Source organism: Rana temporaria, chromosome 3 (genome assembly GCF_905171775.1).
Source record: "Rana temporaria chromosome 3, aRanTem1.1, whole genome shotgun sequence".
Classification (NCBI taxonomy): domain Eukaryota; kingdom Metazoa; phylum Chordata; class Amphibia; order Anura; family Ranidae; genus Rana; species Rana temporaria.
In genome coordinates this window covers 386,545,260-386,563,493 of record NC_053491.1, presented here as the reverse complement: position 1 = coordinate 386,563,493, position 18,234 = coordinate 386,545,260, and the positions used below count along the sequence as shown (strand labels likewise).

Sequence of the window (18,234 nt, the reverse complement as noted above, 5' to 3'; positions counted from 1 at the left end):
CATGCAGTTTTTCAAAAAGGTGCTCACCACAGTATTTGGTAGTGCCTTACGGTGTGTTGTGCCAAAATGCACGTGGAATTGGCTAGGTCCACTGGGATTCCATTAGAAATGGGTGCCAATGCAGCACCCTAATGCACAACATGTGTTTTCCGCCACGCCAAGGTCCAAACACATCCTAATGCTTTTAGGGGGATTCGGTACGATGTAGCTCATTTTTTGCCTGAACACCTCTAAAGCCGCGTACACACGATCAGTTCGTCTGATGAAAACGGATCGTTTTCATCAGACGAACCGATCGTGTGTGGGACCCATCGGTTTGTTATCCATCGGTAAAAAAACTAGGAACTTGTTTTAAAATTATCTGATGGTTAAAAAAACGATAGAAAAAACGATCGTCTGTGGGCACCTCCATCGGTTAAAAATCCGTAACATTTTACGACAGGAAGAAGCTTTAATCATTATCTATTACAAATATACTGTAGAGGGAAATAATAGACTATATTATTTAGAAATATAACATATATATTATATTTATATTAGTGCTGTCAGTTAAACGCGCTATTAACGGCGTTAACGCAAACCCATGTTAACGCCGTCAATTTTTTTATCGCGCGATTAACGAGGCGGCGTTCAGGGGTTATACTGGGATGATGCCTGCAGCCACAGGCATCATCACGGTACCGTTGTTTAGAGCGGGCGATCGGCTATCCAAACATAACAACCGATGCGGCTAAAAGCCGCTCGGTTGTTATGCCGGAGGAGCGGGAGGGGACACCCCCCCCTCCCGCCGCCTTTCGCCGCTCTGACCGGGCCTCCCGTCCCACCGGGAGACCCGATCCTAGATCCGCCGCCTTCTGTGTCCAGGTTGGAGACTGACACTAAGCCGTAAGCGGCTTTGATTCAGTCTCCGCATTGAAACCACGGAAGCGGCGTCATGACGTCACTTCCGGGTTTCTCGGCTGCCAATGGCGCCGGATTTAAAAAAGTACACAGTATTCAGAATCGCCGTTTTCGGCGATCTGAATACTTTGAAGTGCAAAGGAGGGCTCGGAGGTCTTTTAGACCCCCGATCCCTCCATAAAGAGTACCTGTCACCACCTATTGCTGTCACAAGGGATGTTTACATTCCTTGTGACAGCAATAAAAGTGATCAAAATGTAAAAAAATAAAAAAACACAATTTAATATTATAAAAAATAAATAAATAAATAAGAAAACAAAAAAAAAATGTTTTAAAGGGTGAACCTCCTTAATAGCGCGATTAATCGTGAGTTAACTATGACATTAATGCGATTAATCGCGATTAAAATTTTTAATCGCTTGACAGCACTAATTTATATTAATAAAATAAAATATATTAGAAATAAAGGGTATATGTACAGTATGTCCCCATGTTTTCCCCCTAATAGTATAACATAAAAAAAAACACTGTGGTTTATAAATACTAGCAAAAGAAAACTATTTCTCAATACAAGTATACCAAATTGATTTGTGTACAGTTGCATGCCTGAGTAATTGTTGGTCAAACTATCAGAGCAGTGAAAACTGAAAAATAGCCTGGAAAGGAAAGGGATGTAACATGTTGGTACTGAGGTGGTTAAGAATGTCTGCAACTCAGTCATCCACCACAAATATTTTCAGCATAACGAAGTCACCTTTTACTGTACATGTGATAAAATCATATATGATCTGAGTTTCCAACTGTCCATGATTTTCAGGGAAAGTCCCAGGTTTTGAAATGCAGATAGTGAAAATGTATGCCCTAAAAAATTTCCTTTTCCATACTGACCAAATGTTCCATCAATCCTCTTTCTCTACATCACAGTTTTTACTCACTTGCTCATATACAGTATATTTATTAAAATGAAACATAAATATTCTGGAAATGTATATTCCACTTAAATAACCATCATTTGATCTGTACAGTTGTGTGGTCCTCCAAGACAATTCCGAGGGCAACAGCTGTAGATACTGGGGCTCACCACATACACGTACCAAGCTACGGGCTATCAGAACCCAAAGTATTGGGAAAACCAATAGAACCAATCAATAAACCAGTAACAACCACATTCGTAAAATAGTAAAATTAGTAAAATAAGAATTGTCTTCACTGAGTGGATCTATCTTTTATGTAAAGATCGTCTACTCTGTCTGTGTCTCTTTATGTTTATCTATTGATCCACCCATCTGCCCATGGATCCATTCACACATACATGGTCTGTCTGTCTGTCTGTCTGTCTGTCTGTCTGTCTGTCTGTCTATCTATCTATCTATCTATCTAGGTAGCTAGCAAATTATTCAAAAATTATTGGTCTATCTATCTACTTTTCTCTTCCATCTTCTTCTTCTTCTCTTCTCTTCTATCCTTCCAACCACCCATCTATCTATCGATCCACCCATCTGCCCATGGATCCATTCACCCATATATGGTCTGTCTGTCTATCTATCTATCTATCTATCTATCTATCTATCTATCTATCTATCTATCTATCTATCTATCACATCTGTCCATGTATCTAGCTATCCATTCATCCATCCATGGACTATCTATCTATCTATCCATTATCTATCTATCTATCTATCTATCTATCTATCTATCTATCTATCTATCTATCTATCTGTTCAGGTAGCTAGCAAATTATTCATACATACTTGGTCTATCTATCTACTTTTCTCTTCCATCTTATTCTTGTCTTCTATACTTCCAACCATCCATCCATTCATCGTATACTCTGTCTGTCTTTCTATATGTCTATCTATTGATCCACCCATCTGCCTATGGATCCATTCACCCATATATGGTCTGTCTTTCTATCTATCTATCTATCTATCTATCTATAGATCTACCATCTATCCATCCATCAACCTATCTATGTATTTATCTTTTGGTATCTCTATATAATTATTTCATTAATATACAGATATATATATATATATATATATATATATATATATATATATATATAAATATATATATATATATATATATATTGTGTATATACAGTATAATAGATTGACCTCCTTTAAAGTGTGTTATACCCTATGTGCAGTTGCCCATAGCATCCAATTAGAACCCTCCTTTTATTAATCTGACATGCAGCAGGATACTTCTGATTGGTTGCTCTGAGTTACTGCATATAAGTTTACAAATCTTTTCTTGACTTCAGCGAAAAGCCAGAGCGAATTCCATGCAACCCTTACTTCCATGTAATCCCATCTCTTCCCCGTCTCTTGAATAATGATTACTTTCCCAAACTTCCTAAACTTTTCCCACAGTCCCTCATCAAATCCTTTTAATCCTAATTCCACCAATTTCCACATTCTATTCTTCCATCCACTCCAGCACACATTGATACATATATTAATGGACAAATAAATATATAGAAATCTACCTCTTGTAAAACCCAGGGAGCAGCTTCTTTCTCTTCTTCCCTCATCTTGTGTAACTTGAGAAGAGCGCAGGGAGAGGAATAAGCAGCATCTGGATCCATGCCCCCTCCCTCCTCCCCTCTTTTGTTAAACTTCCAAATCCTCTTTGAAAAAAAAAAAAAAAAAAAACACAGAAAAAGTATCTAATGCCTTCTTCTTGCAGCAAGCTCTTCTTCCTAAACTTCAATGGAAGAAGTTGGCAGAGCCTATCATTGCAGTGCTGGCTCCCCTCCTCCATACATCCTGTACACTTTATTTCCCTGTTGATAATGGGTATTTTTTTTTCAGAGTGATTGCTGGAAATTATTCTGCTCTCTCTCTCTCTGTGTCTCTCTTTGGAGTTGTGCTGCTTCCTCCTCACTCTTTCTCCTCCTCCTCCTCCCTATTCCCACCAGTGGAGGCCTGACCCATTCTGACTTCTTCATCTGCAGCTGGCTGGGCTAAGGTTCTATCTCCATGGCAACCTGTAGCCCTGAATACAGGATGGGCCTTACAGTGGGGGATAGGGGTTAGGACAAACTTCTATTAACTCTTCTGGCTCCAGAGGCAGGGGGCCCCGGATACTACGCATTCTGGCCCAAGAGCTAATTGCAATGATTTTAACCTTTGGGGAAGATGGAAAAGGATGCAATGGTATTTTGCAACCCCCCATGGAATAGTTCCATGGGCAAAGCCACTGCGGATAACAATTTTGGAGTAGCTTTTTGTTTCTGACCTCTAGAAGTTGATGTTTTCCTTTTTTTTGCTTTTGTTTTTTAGTTGTTTCTGTTTTTTTTTTTTTTTAGTTGTTTCTGTTGTTTGTTTGTTTGTTTTTTAGTTGTTTCTTCTTTTTTTTGTTGTTGTTTCTGTTTTTTTTGTTTCTGTTGTTTGTTTGTCTTTTAGTTGTTTCTTTTTTTTGTTGTTGTTTCTGTTGTTTGTTTGTTTTTTGGAGCTTAACATTTTTTTGCAATACAAAAGAAAAATGTTTTGGACTAAAAAAATGTTTTACATTTTAATTGTGGCAATCACCTGTTTGAACCTCTATTATAATTTAAACTTTTAAAACCAAACTCCTTGCCCAAACGCAGGATGCCTGATATTACAGAAAAGCCTCTTTTGTGCCTCCCTCTAAATTTAGTTTCACTGGCCCAGATTCAGAGACGAGTTACGACGGCGTATCTCCGGATACGCCGTCGTAACTCTGAGTTGCGGCGTCGTATCTATGCGCCTGATTAATAGAATCAGTTACGCATAGATTTCCCTAAGATCCGACCGGCGTAAGTGTCTTAGACCTTAACATAGGCTTACTTGTAGTATAAAGTTATAAAAAAGGGTTTTACAACCACTTTAACCTACCAGCATGTCTTTGGAGTGTGGGAGGAAACCGGAGTACCTGAAAGAAACCCACACAGGCACAGGGAGAACATGCAAACTCCAGGAAGGTAGCGCCATTGATGGGATTTGAACTGATGACCCTAGTGGTGCTAGTTGGAAGTGCTAACCACATAGACCCCATAGACACTATACAACTTTTGTTCAGATTTCCCAAAACCATGTAGTGCAAGGGCCTGCCTGATTGCATACAAATTGAAACTCTTAGGCCCCATACTCACGACCAAACATGTTTGCTGAAACTGGCCCGCGGACCAGTTTCAGCATACATGTTTGGTCGTGTGTAGTTACGAGCGTACAGAATTTCACCGTACATTTGCCCGCCGGGCCGTTTTTCAGCAGACATTTATTTCCAAACTTGTTTTAAAACCGTCCGCTCAAATCCTGTCCGAACGTACATGTTTGGTGGTGAGTACACAAAACCAACGTACAAAAACCCCGCGCATGCTCAGACTAAATGAGGCCACGGGAGCGCTCGTTCAGGTAAAACTCACGTTTGTTTGGGATATGGCACATTCGTCAATAGAAAGATTAATTCTAGCAATAGAACACTGAAGCAAAACACACAATAACCAACGCTTGATGCCGTCGTTTTATTCATTCTTCTCTTGCTATAACTAATCAGTTATTTAGCTCATGTTATTTCAACTGAGTTGTTCCATACTGAAAAGTGACATTTGTTAGCTGTGATGTAGTAAGATTTTTGCAAACTTTTATTGGCCCGACGTATCATATTTTTAGTGGTCCTCCACATTTCAATTTTTTTGCTTTTAATGTTTAATGGTTATCTTTCCCACTTTCTTTAGGTGTTTATAGTTATGTCACCATTTAGAATATTATAATAGGAAATTGTTTTGATTTAGCTTTTGTTTGTATATTTAACAGGATTTTTTTGAAGGTTGTTTAAATTGTCTACCATGTTGGCACACCAAATGACCCCCCCCCCCCACATGAGTTAGTGAATATTTTAGATTAAACATTTTATTTGTTTGTAATGTTTGATGCCTAAAATAATACCCACAGTATTACAAACAATAGGCACGTTTTTCAAATCAACAAAAAGGCTTTTATTTGAGCAAATTATAAAAAGGATCAAAAACAGAATGGCAGCACTTGAACAGCTAGCAACATACATGCAAACTTGCATTTGAAACATGGTGAAGGATAAACTAGCCAACCTCAGGAAGCACACAAAATAAAATCTGAAGCAGCAGCACATAACCAAAGGAACCCAAGCTGTGGTAGTCCAAACAAGATGCCATTTGTGGGGGATCAAATGGAAGGCAGGGCATCAACGTCTCCTCTTCCTTGCAACCTTCCTTCCAGGCTGCCTTCCAGCGGGTCTTCCCTGGGCCCTTGCAGGTGGGGATGATGTGGCAGCAGGAGTATGGTGTTGAGCAAGCCGGGCCGGGTCACATAGCCCAGTGTCTGGGGTCAGCAGCTCCCTCTGCATCCACCAAAGGGCCTGGTTGATCACGCCCTTTGCCAGTTGCCTCTGCTCCTCCGTGCCTTTATTCAGGTCATGTGCCACGGAGGCACTGTAGGCCTCAGTGGGGTTGAGGGGGGCCCTCATGATGGCACTCGCCTCCCTAATCATTTGGAGGCTGGCTTCCTCCACTGCCCCCAATTTCTTCTTACGGCCTGGTGGCCTAATATAAAGGGGAGGAGCCTGGCTGGTGGTGCTTGTCCTGGGGAGCTGCTGAACGCCACTGGGCCCGGCCTCCTCCTGGCTGCCACTGACCCCTTCGTCCTGGCTGACAGTGAGGAGAGGATCTGCCACCTCCTGGCTGGTCTCTTCTTCCTGTGTAAAAAAAAGGGACATGTTGTAATATATTTAGGAATATACTCACTCACATTTTCATGCTTGAATCTTATTTTTTGCCTTGAATTTAAACTTGAAAACAGACTCACCCTCTGACCCCTGCAGTTGTCATCCCTGACACCTATTTGTTTGCCCACGATTTTAGATTTTTACTTCCCAGCTTGTATTTTATTAACCAATATCAAGTCAAGAATCAAACAATAATTAAGATTATTACATAAATAGTTATGAAACTACTATACCTCATCATCGTAGAGGCGCAGATCTGCCTCTCTGTCAGCCAGGCCCTCTTCATCTGACTCTGCAGGGCTGTGGTGATCTGGGGAAGTCCCGCTGGGAGGTAGCGTGGAGGAAAGGTTGGGATTCAGACTTGACATTGATGGCCTGCCTTCCAGTTGATCCCGCAAAAATGACATCTGGTTGTAATACCACAGCTTGGGTTCCTTTGGTGGTCTTGCTGCTGCTCCAGATCTTAGCTGCTTTTGGTGAGCTTTGTACGCTCTCCTATATGTGCCCCTGAGGTTGGCAAGTTTATCCTTCACCATGTTGGCACTGCATTCTGGCACCCATGTCCTCATGTATGCTGCTAGCTGTTCAAGTGCTGCCGCTCGTACGTCCTTATTGTGGTAATGGTCCTGCTTTGAATCCCACAGGATGGGCATTTCCCGAAATTTATCCAGCAAGTGCTGGATAATCTCTTGGCTCTGCAGGAGATCCATTGGGAAATTAGGATTTACTCTTTTTTTTTCTAGATTGAAAAAATAAAAAGAAACCAAAAACACTATTAAAAAAAGCCTCAGCATTTACATTGATAGAATATGTTGTTTAAAAAGTAGTACCTATATAGAAATACAAACACAGTGTCTCTTGTTTAGAAAATGCTGGCCAGCTCTGCCCCATTGGTTGGTTTTAGCTAACATTTTTTTTATACATGCCGCCCCTTTGGTTACATTGCAGGAAATAATATAAATCTACAACCATACACAATTATTACAAATGACAGCATTCATCAAGGCACTATTGCATGTGTAGATATCCTGCCCCTCAGCATTGATTACATGAAAGAAACTTCCTAATGACCTCTGTCCAACCAACACAGAACAATACTTGGCCTGATCTGAATACACCCTACATAATTGATAATGAGTCACAGCATTTTTGACCTCTCTATTTTGTGATGTCTACAAAAGCATTTGGGTATGAAAATCACATTCTGGTATCCAAGAGACATAATAGCTTAATAAAACTGTGCAACCAACAGACCAAACCCCCATCCCATTGCTCTACATTTTAGAGCCCGCTGCTGATCCCATGTTTAAATTTCTTACCTGCCTCTCTCACAATCCTCGTTTCTTCCGCTCGCTGAATTAACACGTAACCTACGTAATCACGTCAAGCGCCTTTTATCCACTCCGCGTATGTATGAAACGCCGCCCTCGTCACCTTTGCCATGCCCCTAATCAATTGAAAAAGTAAATATGGCGTTAACTGTGTAGGTTCTGGAATCGCGCGAATATTCTCCGCGTAACCTACGTCAATACGTTGTTGGCATTCGCGACACTCCGCATATGCAATAATCCCCGCCCTCATCTCCGCCCCTGACGGGACATTTCCTCGTTTCCACGCCCCTAATCTCTGTGGGAAGGAAAGATGGCGATGTCACACGAGCGGGCACGGAGCTCTCATGGCGCAAGTGAAGGGACAGAGGCAGGACCGTCCCGATCCAGGCCTAAAAGATATAAAGCCACTAATATGGCGTTCGAAGAAATGGTGGAGTTGGTTTACATCATGAGGAGGAAGGATTATGATGGTGAATGTGGGCCCTACAAAACACCGAACCGTAGGAAGTCACACATAATGGACAAGGTGGCAAGGAGAATGAGGAGAATGTTTGGTGTCACCAGGTCAAAGGAGCAACTACGGAAGCGTTGGTCCGATTTAAAATTGAGGGAGCCACATCACATGAAGAAGATACTCAAAATTCTGCGTAAAAGTAAGTCCATATTATTTAAGGGGGGGGGGGAAATGTCTGCAATAATGTGTTGACATGTATTTTTTCACATCTGCCTCCTTGGCCTGCTTGTACTTTTGAACACGTGTAGATACTGTATTGTGTTTATGTCAAATAACAACCTTAAACAAATTTTGTGAAATAGTAAACACGCGTAATATGACATTGTTTAGCAAAAATGTGACGTTACTCCAGGAACAACACACCTGGACATGGCTGACTGGCCCCAAACTTGGTTTTCCAACATTGTTGAATAGCAAAATCACAGAAATTAAATTGAGTGAATGTGACAGGCAAACAAGATTCATTCTCCAAAATGCAAATAAAGCTGATGTTTTAACATCTTGAAATGCAAAGCACCTGTGTCTCAAAAATCAAAGTATATTTATTTGGAGGGTCGACGAGAATTAATGTTTTGGGGGGACATCCATTTGTGTCACTTCTTTGCAAAAAAGGGGCAGGATCAGAGCTTGGCCTAGAACTACGCCAAAAATGGAGGATTGCTGAAAGAATAAACAACCAAAAATCATCATAAATGTATCGTCTATGCAATGTGTGCGATTTATGATATCCAATATCAGTGTGCTGATGAGTATACCTTTTGTTTTTTATTATTTCTTATAGGGGAAAGAAGACGCCAGCAATTGGAGGAGGCAGAGAGGGCCAGACACCCGGAAAATCAAACACCTCCACATGTTGAGCAGGAGGAGGCTGGGGAAGGAAGAGAGGAGGATGTGGAAGGAGAAGAGGATGTGGAAGGAGAAGAGGATGTGGAAGGAGAAGAGGATGTGGAAGGAGAAGAGGATGTGGAAGGAGAAGAGGAAGGAAGAAAGGAGGAAGGAAGAGAGGAGGAAGAAGTTATTTTGGACTTAGAATTTATATCAGATGAAGGGCAAGTGGCGGAAGAACAATTTGGCGAATTGCAAGAAGGTGGATTGATGGATGAAGGAGGAGTCGAAGATGATGGGGAGGTGGTGGAAGAAGGAGGAGTGATAGAAGATGATGGGGAGGTGGTGGAAGAAGGAGGAGTGATAGAAGATGATGGGGAGGTGGTGGAAGAAGGAGGAGTGATAGAAGATGAAGAAATTGGGGATGTGGAAATTATCAGGCCATCAGGTCAGTGTCACCCCTATATTAATAGGGCCAAACATATGCAGATAGGCTGGAAATTATTTACATATTTTGAATGCCAATTTGTTTAATTTTAGGGGATGAAGATGGAGTAGCACATTTTTCACGTGCAAGTGCTTCTATAATTATACAGCAACTAATGGAGTGCAGCACGGAAATGGACATTATGCGGGAAAGGATGCTAGTCATGGAGCAGAATGTGCGAAATGTCATTTCAGAGTGTAGCACGGAAATGGAGAACATGCGACAAAGGATGCTAGTCATCGAACAAAATTACAAAAATATCATTGACATGATGGGCCGTGTCAAAGACTGAACCACAGAAGCCCATCCCCCGCCCATCCCCCGCCCACAAAACCCTTTTGAATTTTTGTACTTTATAATACGCCAAAATTTCTAAATGCACACACAGTGTGCCAATATGTGCTATCTGCCATCACAGACTATCTATTGTCTGTGCTTTGTGGGTACAAACCCCTCCTCGATCCTCAAGTAGTTGAGAGGAAGGGTTTGCTCCCACAAAACACAGACATTGATCACCCATGATGTCAGATAGCACATGTGGCCATTTGTCTGTTTAACCAATGACATTTGGCGAGTTTTCACTGAATGTGTGCATTTAGAAATTTTGGCGTGTTCCAGTGTGAAAGCACACCATCCATATGACTGACTGCTGTTCTTTTTTTAAATTTTTGTTTGGTGTTGATCTTTTTTGGTTTGTAAATGTTTCCAGTTTCAGATCACAAAACGAACAATAAATCTCACCTAAAGAAAGAAGTTAACTAATTTTTGTAAAAAAACTAAAAATTTTTGTGTTGTGTTAAAATCTTGTTGAAAAAATTAGACACAAACAAATGACAAGCCCAAAAATTCTTGCGTATAGTTTCAGTGAAATTATTCTTACATTGTGTTTCGATCATTATTATTGATAATCACTGTCAATAAAGACAAAAAAATAAATAATTAAAAGCCAATATTTTGTCTCAAGAATTTGCAGGAAATGTTTTCTGCCTAAAAATACACATTTCTTGTTAAAAAATGACTAAAATAAAAAAAAAAAAATGAGACATCAAAAGCAGAAAAATGAGTGGCTTCTTATTTCTAGACTGAATACCCAGTTAGTAGATGAGTGAATAATGTGCAAATGTGGTTAGTTAATACATCTGAGTAAGTAAATCTGGCACTAGAAGTGCACTATTTTTGGAGATAACCTGGAAGACAGAAAAATAGAGAAAAAGCAGTAATGACAAACAACTGTATAAAGTCCAATGGTCTAATTATTTATTAGTTGTGAGAATATTCCTTTCTTTGGGGGCCGAATTAGAAAGAAATATGATCTGGCATAGCAATGGCCCCCCGACCCATGAAGTACTCAACATATTTGTCGCGTACCTCACGAGCAGATTGGGGGGCCAAGCCAGCGCGACCAGTGTCCAGGCCAGGAATGTTCTCTGAGGGTAGTCCTGCCTCAGAGCCCATGGAGGCTAGGTACGTCTGGGAGTGCCTGCGTAGAAAATTGTGCAAAATGCAGCAGGCAAATATAACGGTGTTCAATTTATATTCCGCCAAATGTATCGATGTCAGGAACAGGCGGAACCGGTTGCTGAGGATCCCAAAGGCATTCTCGACTACCCTCCGAGCCCTGGACAACCGAAAATTGAACACACTCCTCTCTGAGGTGAGGGTCCTCTGGGGAAAAGGCCGCATTAGGTGAGGTCCAAGGCCGAAAGCCTCGTCCGCTAGGAACACAAACGGAAGTCCTTCCACATTATCTTCATCTGGTGGCAATGCCAGACCACCAGTTTGGAGACGATCATAGAAATCAGTCCGTGCGAACACTCCCCCATCTGACATCCGGCCGTTCTTCCCCACGTCCACATATAGAAACTCATACTGTGCCGACACCACCGCCATCAACACGATACTATGATAACCCTTGTAATTATAATAGTAGGACCCCGAGTGGGGTGGGGGCACAATGCGGACGTGTTTCCCATCTATTGCTCCACCGCAGTTAGGAAAATCCCACCGCTCGGCAAATTGGGAAGCCACAGACTGCCATTCCTGTGGTGTGGAGGGTAGCTGTGGGGACAAACAAAAAAAGAGATTTAGTACTTTGGCACATAAACATTGCAAACATAATCATACAAGCATCCTTGTGCAACTTTACATTTTTAAAATAGCATTTGCAAATTATGAAGGGAGAATTTCGGGGCACAAATAGATAGGCCCACTTAATTAATAAGAGACTCCACAGCCCTCTGATGGGGACAAAAACACTTTGAAGGGGGGGGGTGGGGGGTGTTAAAAGTGTTTTTAGAAAACCAAAAAAAAAATAAAAAAAAGTGGCATGGTGGGGGTTGGCCCGAAGATAGCATGCTGGACAGGTTAATATTGGGTAAGATCAAAATATGCAGGTAGGCCAAAATAAAAATAACATGTAAAAGCTGATATCAACATGCATAGTGAGAAAAGGGAACGTTAGTTAAACACACAGCATATCTGGGAAATAAAATAAAAAGTTAGTTTGCCACATTATTAAAGACACATTGTGAGGTTAAAATGAGGAAACTTACCTTCATATACTCCTCGTGCATAACTTTAATGATGGCAGCACACGTGTCCGGTATGATGACCCCAAGCGCCTGCGGAGAGATGCCTGTCGAGAACTTGAGGTCCTGCAGGCTCCTCCCAGTCGCCAGGTACCGCAACGTGGCAATAAGCCTCTGCTCGGCCGTGATGGCTTGGCGCATCACAGTGTCCTGCCTCGTGATATAGGGGGACAGAAGTTCCAGCAGACTGTTGAATACGGGGTCCGTCATGCGGAGAAAATTCCTATAGTCATTAGGATTATTCTCCTGGAGTTCCCTAAGCAGAGGCATATGAGAGAACTGGTCACGCTGGCGCAACCAATTCTTGGTCCAGAAACGCCTCCGCCCCCTGTTTCTGGCCAAAGTACTGGAATAATGAACATATCCAGCAGCCATCCCATAAACAGCACCAACTCGTGAAAATTGACGCTGCTGCTCCATCATGGCTTCAAACCGGCCGGCTGGTCAGTCAAGAACACACTCCAACAGAAAGCACAATCAAATCCAGCGGTACCTGCAAAGAACGCACGACACACAGATACGAACGCACAGTACGAATCTGCTAAGCAGAACGAACTGCACGCCTGTACCCGAATGCCAACTACGTACCCACAAGCACACGCACTGAACGAGAAAATACTACCTGCTAAAGCCTGGAGACCGAGAAGCGCGAATCAGCTCTAACCAAACCTTCACTAACACGAGCAAAGCCGTAACTAGCAAAAGCGGAACAGAGGGCGTCGCCATTGACTTTGGCCTTTCCCTTTATAGTGACGTCAAACGTGGATTACGTGCACGCGTTCAGGTCCGCAGGGAAATATCGTCCGCTGGTGTGTACAAGCCAGCGGGCCAAATGAAAAAACAGCCTTGTACGCCGGAAACAGCCCGTCGGACATTTCGAACGGACATGTTTGGTCGTGAGTACTCGGCCTTAAGGTTTGACCTCATATTATATGGTTTTGGTAAATCTGAAGAAAAAAATCTACAGAATTGTATAGTGGATATCCAGCTTTAGCCACTGTGCACCAAAATACCCAAACAGCGACTGCATCTGATTGGATGCAGACTGTTTGGCCAACAATTTTCAACCTGGCTCATCTGACCTTTCAAAAGAAGGATTTTTTTTGGGGGGGGGGGGTGAACAGGCCACCCAAGCAATGAATATTGGCTGGTTCATAGGGTACCGCCTAGCATTTGTACAGTGTATGGCCAGTTTTGGGTCCCTGAAAGAGAGTGGAAGTAAATTAGCGAGGGACAAGGATGGAGGAATTAATAGAAATGTCTGAGACAAGTACTATCTCAACTGATGTCATTGCCCATAGCAACCAATCAACTTCAAACTCTAGTTAAAAAAAAAAGGATATTCATGTCTCTATTCTTAACTCAGCCTCTTACATATCTCAAAATTCCTCTTTCTTCGCTGCTGTGATCTGACTTCCTGTTAGAGGTTGGCTCAGTTCCAGGGACACGCAGTCAGGGGAGGCACGTGAGACAGAGCCTCACCTGCCATGAACACTAGAAAAAAAATGGAGCTTCAAGGGTCATAGCTCGGTGACCTAAGGTCACAGAGACCCCAATACAGGGCTCCTTGCACAGCCTGTCAGTAGCTACATACAGAGCAGCCAGTTTAAATACAAGCTGGCACACTCTGTTTGCAGCAGACTGAGAGGTTGAGATCACAGTGCCTCTTCTCACTTCTTGTCAGAGGCACTTAGCTCAATGGGCAGCTTGGCATCTTGTACCAATGGTAAAGTACCATTAGCTCCAGGAGTCCAATAAAAATGCTGCAGTGGAGGCAAGACTCTCACTGCAGTGTCATAGAAGGGGCATGTGTCTAAAAGACAAATTCTCCCGTCCAGCCCTCTTAAAGGGGTTGTAAAGGTTATTTTTTTATTTTCTAAATAGGTTCCTTTAAGCTAGTGCATTGTTGGCTCACTTACCTTTTCCTCCGATTTCCGTTCTAAATGTTTTTTTTCTTTGTCTGAATTTCTCACTTCCTGTTTCTCCTCAGTAAGCTTGCCCCCGTGTTCTGGCTGGGGGGTTAGTCAGCCAGAACAGGTTACTGAGGAGGAACAGGAAGTGAGAACTTCAGACAAAGAAAACAAAGAAAAAAAAAACATTTAGAAGGGCAATCGAAGGAAAAGGTAAGTGAACCAACAATGCACTAGCTTAAAGGAACCTATTTAGAAAATAAAAAACAAACCTTTAAAACCCCTAAAAGGCGTTGTAAAGGTAAAAAAAAAACAATTCCCTAAATAGCTTCCTTTACCTTAGTGCAGTCCTTCTTCACTTACCTCATCCTTCGATTTTGTTTTTAAATATCCTTATTTCTTCTGAGAAATCCTCACTTCCTGTTCTTCTGTCTGTAACTACACGCAGTAATGGGAGGCTTTCTCTCTGGTGTGGAGAAAGCCTCTTGAGGGGGGAGGGGGCGAGCAGGAGAGTCAGAACGCCCACTAACACACAGCTGCTTTCTCTATCTGCAAAGTAGAGAGCGTTCTGACCCTCCTGCTCGCCCCCTCAAGAGCCTTTCTCCACACCAGGGAGAAAGCCTCCCATTACTGTGTGGAGTTACAGACAGAAGAACAGGAAGTGAGGATTTCTCAGAAGAAATAAGGACATTTAAATGCAAAATTGAAGGATGAGGTAAGTTAAGGAGGACTGCATTAAGGTAAAGGAAGCTATTTAGGGAAAAAATATTTACCTTTACAACCCCTTTAACTACAAGGAACAAACATGGGTTTATGGGTATCAGATTTACCCACAATCCCATGTTTTCCTCACACAGTTAAGAGGGAGAATGAGAATCTGCTGCTGTTGAAAAGGTACTGTTATAATCAAGCTAAATCATATATTATTATGCTATATGTTGTAAGATAATAATATATTGTTTATCTATTTACTGTGAAATTACTGGTTTGAAGTGCAAACTTCAAACCAGTAATTTGTCCATTAAGCCACCTACTTGAGTACAGATTTTGAAAATATAGTAAATTACCTTAAACACAATAAATATTAATTATTTGTATATTACTTAATTATGGTAATTAACCCCTTGCCACCCACGCCAATTCTGACACTTCTCTCCTACATGTAATAATCATATATTTTTTTTGCTAGAAAACTACTCAGAACCCCCAAACATTATGGGCCAGATTCATGTAGATCCGCAAGTTTTCGGCATAAGTGCTTGATTCACGTAACGTAAATCTGTCTGGCGCAAGCCCGCCTAATTCAAATGGGAAGTGTGCCATTTAAATTAGGCGCGCTCCCGCGCCGGACATTCTGCGCATGCTCCGTCTGAAAATTTCCTGACGTGCTTTGCACGAAATTACGGCGCCCCGACGTGTTTTTTGAACGGCGGCGTGCGTTACGTCCTTTCGTATTCCCGGACGTCTTACGCAAAAAAAAAATTTGAAATTCGACGCGGGAACGACGGCCATACTTTAACGTGGCTGTCTAAATGTAAGTCATGAAAAAGCAGGCTCAAGTTTACGACGGGAAAAACCGACTAGCGACGACGTAAGAGATTGAAACGGAGGCGCGTATCTTCGTGGATCGCCGTAATCAGCTAATTTGCATACCCGACGCTGGAAAACGACGCAAACTCCACCCACCGGCCGCCGGAAAATTACACCTAAGATCCGAAGGCGTACGAAGCCGTACGCCTGTCGGATCTTAGCCAAAAGCCGTCGTATCTTGGTTTGAGGATGCCAAATCAAGATACGACGCGGCAAATTTGAAAATACGCCGGCGTATCAGTAGATACGCCGGCGTATTGCCGATGTGAATCTGGCCCTTTATATTTTGTTTTAGCAGACACCCTATGGAATAAAATGGTGGTTGTTGAAACTTTTTATGTTACACGGTATTTGCACAGCAATTTTTCGAACACTTAAAAAAAAAAACGCTAAAGATAACCTGATTTTTTTATAAAATGTGAAAGACGATGTTACGTCAAGTAAATAGATACCTAACATGTCATGCTTTAAAACTGCGTTCACTCGTGGAATGGCGCCAAACTTCAGTACTTAAAAATCCCCATAGGCGACGCTTTGACATTTTTTACAGATTACATGTTTAGAGTTACAGAGGAGGTTTAGTGCTAAAATTATTGCTCTCACTTTAACGATTGCGGCGTATGTAACCTGTGTGTATCTGGTTCTGATACTAGCCGGTGACTCACCAGCCACTGACCTCACTGCACGTCCCTGCTCAGTTCATTATTTTACCATTGTTTGGTATTAAATCAATTAAAACAGATAATAAAAAGCAAAAAAAAGTGTAAAACATGAAAAAACAGTAAAAACATTTTTTTAAAAGTGGCCTTTAAAAAGCTGCACTTTTTTTTATACTGTGTTATTGAGATTAGCCGCTTGGATAGCCATCCTATTGTGACTTTCTATTAGGTGTTCCTGGACAAAACAGGTTTAGTTACATGTCAGTAAGCTATAAATGATGTTTTAACCACTTACCTTCAAGCCACTTACACCTCTCATCTGCCAGAGAGAGATGACAGGGGCACTGAGGTGGAAACCACAACTCTCAGTTGCTGCCGCATACTGGAGATAAGACAAACCTAAGGCTTCGTACACACGACCGCTTTCCTCGACAGAATCCATCAAGAAACTTGGTGGCAGAGCTTTTTTGCTGAGGAAAACGGTCGTGTGTATGTTTTTCATCAAGGAAACTGTCGAGGAACTCGACGAGAAAAAAAGAGAACAAGTTCTCTTTTTCCTCGTTGGGAGTCTCAATTTCCTCGTCGCGTTCCTCGTCGGGGTGGTTTTTGATGAGAAACATGTTTGTGTGTATGCTTAGAAACCCGCGCATGCTCAGAATAAAGTACGGGAGCGCACCTTCGGTAAAAGTAGCGTTTGTAATGGAGATAGCACATTTGTCACGCTGTAACAGACTAAAAAAAAAGCAAATCGTCTCCTACCAAACTTTTACTTAACACGCAGTAACATGAGATTAGCAAAAGCAGCCCCAAGGGTTGTACCAGTGGAATCAAACTTCCCCTGCCGTCGTTTGTGTTGTACGTCACCGCGTTTGAGAACAACGAGATTTGGTCTTGACAGTGTGTACGCAAAGAAAGCTTGTCAAGTTTCTCGACAAGCCTAACAAGCCAATTAACCTACCAGCATGTCTTTGTAGTGTGGGAGGAAACCCATGGAAGCACAGGGAGAATATACAAACTCCATGTAGATAGTATCCTGGCCAGTATTACAACCAAAGACATCCGCTGACCCGTGCTGTGGTCGCAGGTCCAGGACAATGATTTATAGCTAAGACCTGCTGAACTGCTGTGTCCAATCACAGCACAGAGCCCTGTGTTTACAAACAAGCAATCTGTCTGTTTGGGAGAATCAAGAAAAATCACAACCCAGACACTATCTGCATGGAGTCTGCAGTTTGCATGTTCTCTCTGTGCATGAATGGGTTTCCTCTAGGTACTCCGGTTTCCTCCAACACTCCAAAGACATGCTGGGAGGTTAATTGGCTCCTAGTATATGTATGTAAGAATGTGAGTTAGGAGGAACATTAGATTGTAAGCTCCTTGATGGCAGGGACTGATGTGAATGTAATAATAAATATGTTAAGTGCTTGCGTAATTGATGTTGCTAAAAAAGTACCCGTAATAATAATAATAATAATAATAATAAATATCACACTACAAATCACACCTGATACAGACCCATACTTTACCATTGACTGGAAATATTGATTAAATATATCTACTATTTTCTTATTGTTAATCTATCAAAGTGATCATTTAGGCTATTTAAATTACGATCGACTCTCTAACACACAGATTTTTGTTCAATTCATTGGAAACACTTGGCAAAAATCAGCTTGGATCCCATGCCTGCAGTTGGAAAT

General features: G+C 41.8%; 1 protein-coding gene across 1 annotated transcript in view; it reads right to left on the bottom strand.

The window, feature by feature from the left end:
• DENND2A (DENN domain containing 2A) overlaps positions 1 to 3,528 on the bottom strand; it is a 172,969-nt gene extending 169,441 nt beyond the window's left edge. Inside the window, exon 1 of the mRNA XM_040345728.1 lies at positions 3,392 to 3,528. The gene's annotated coding sequence lies outside the window, so the exon portion shown is untranslated. The remainder of the gene's footprint in view (positions 1 to 3,391) is intronic.
• Positions 3,529 to 18,234: the final 14,706 nt, after the last annotated feature.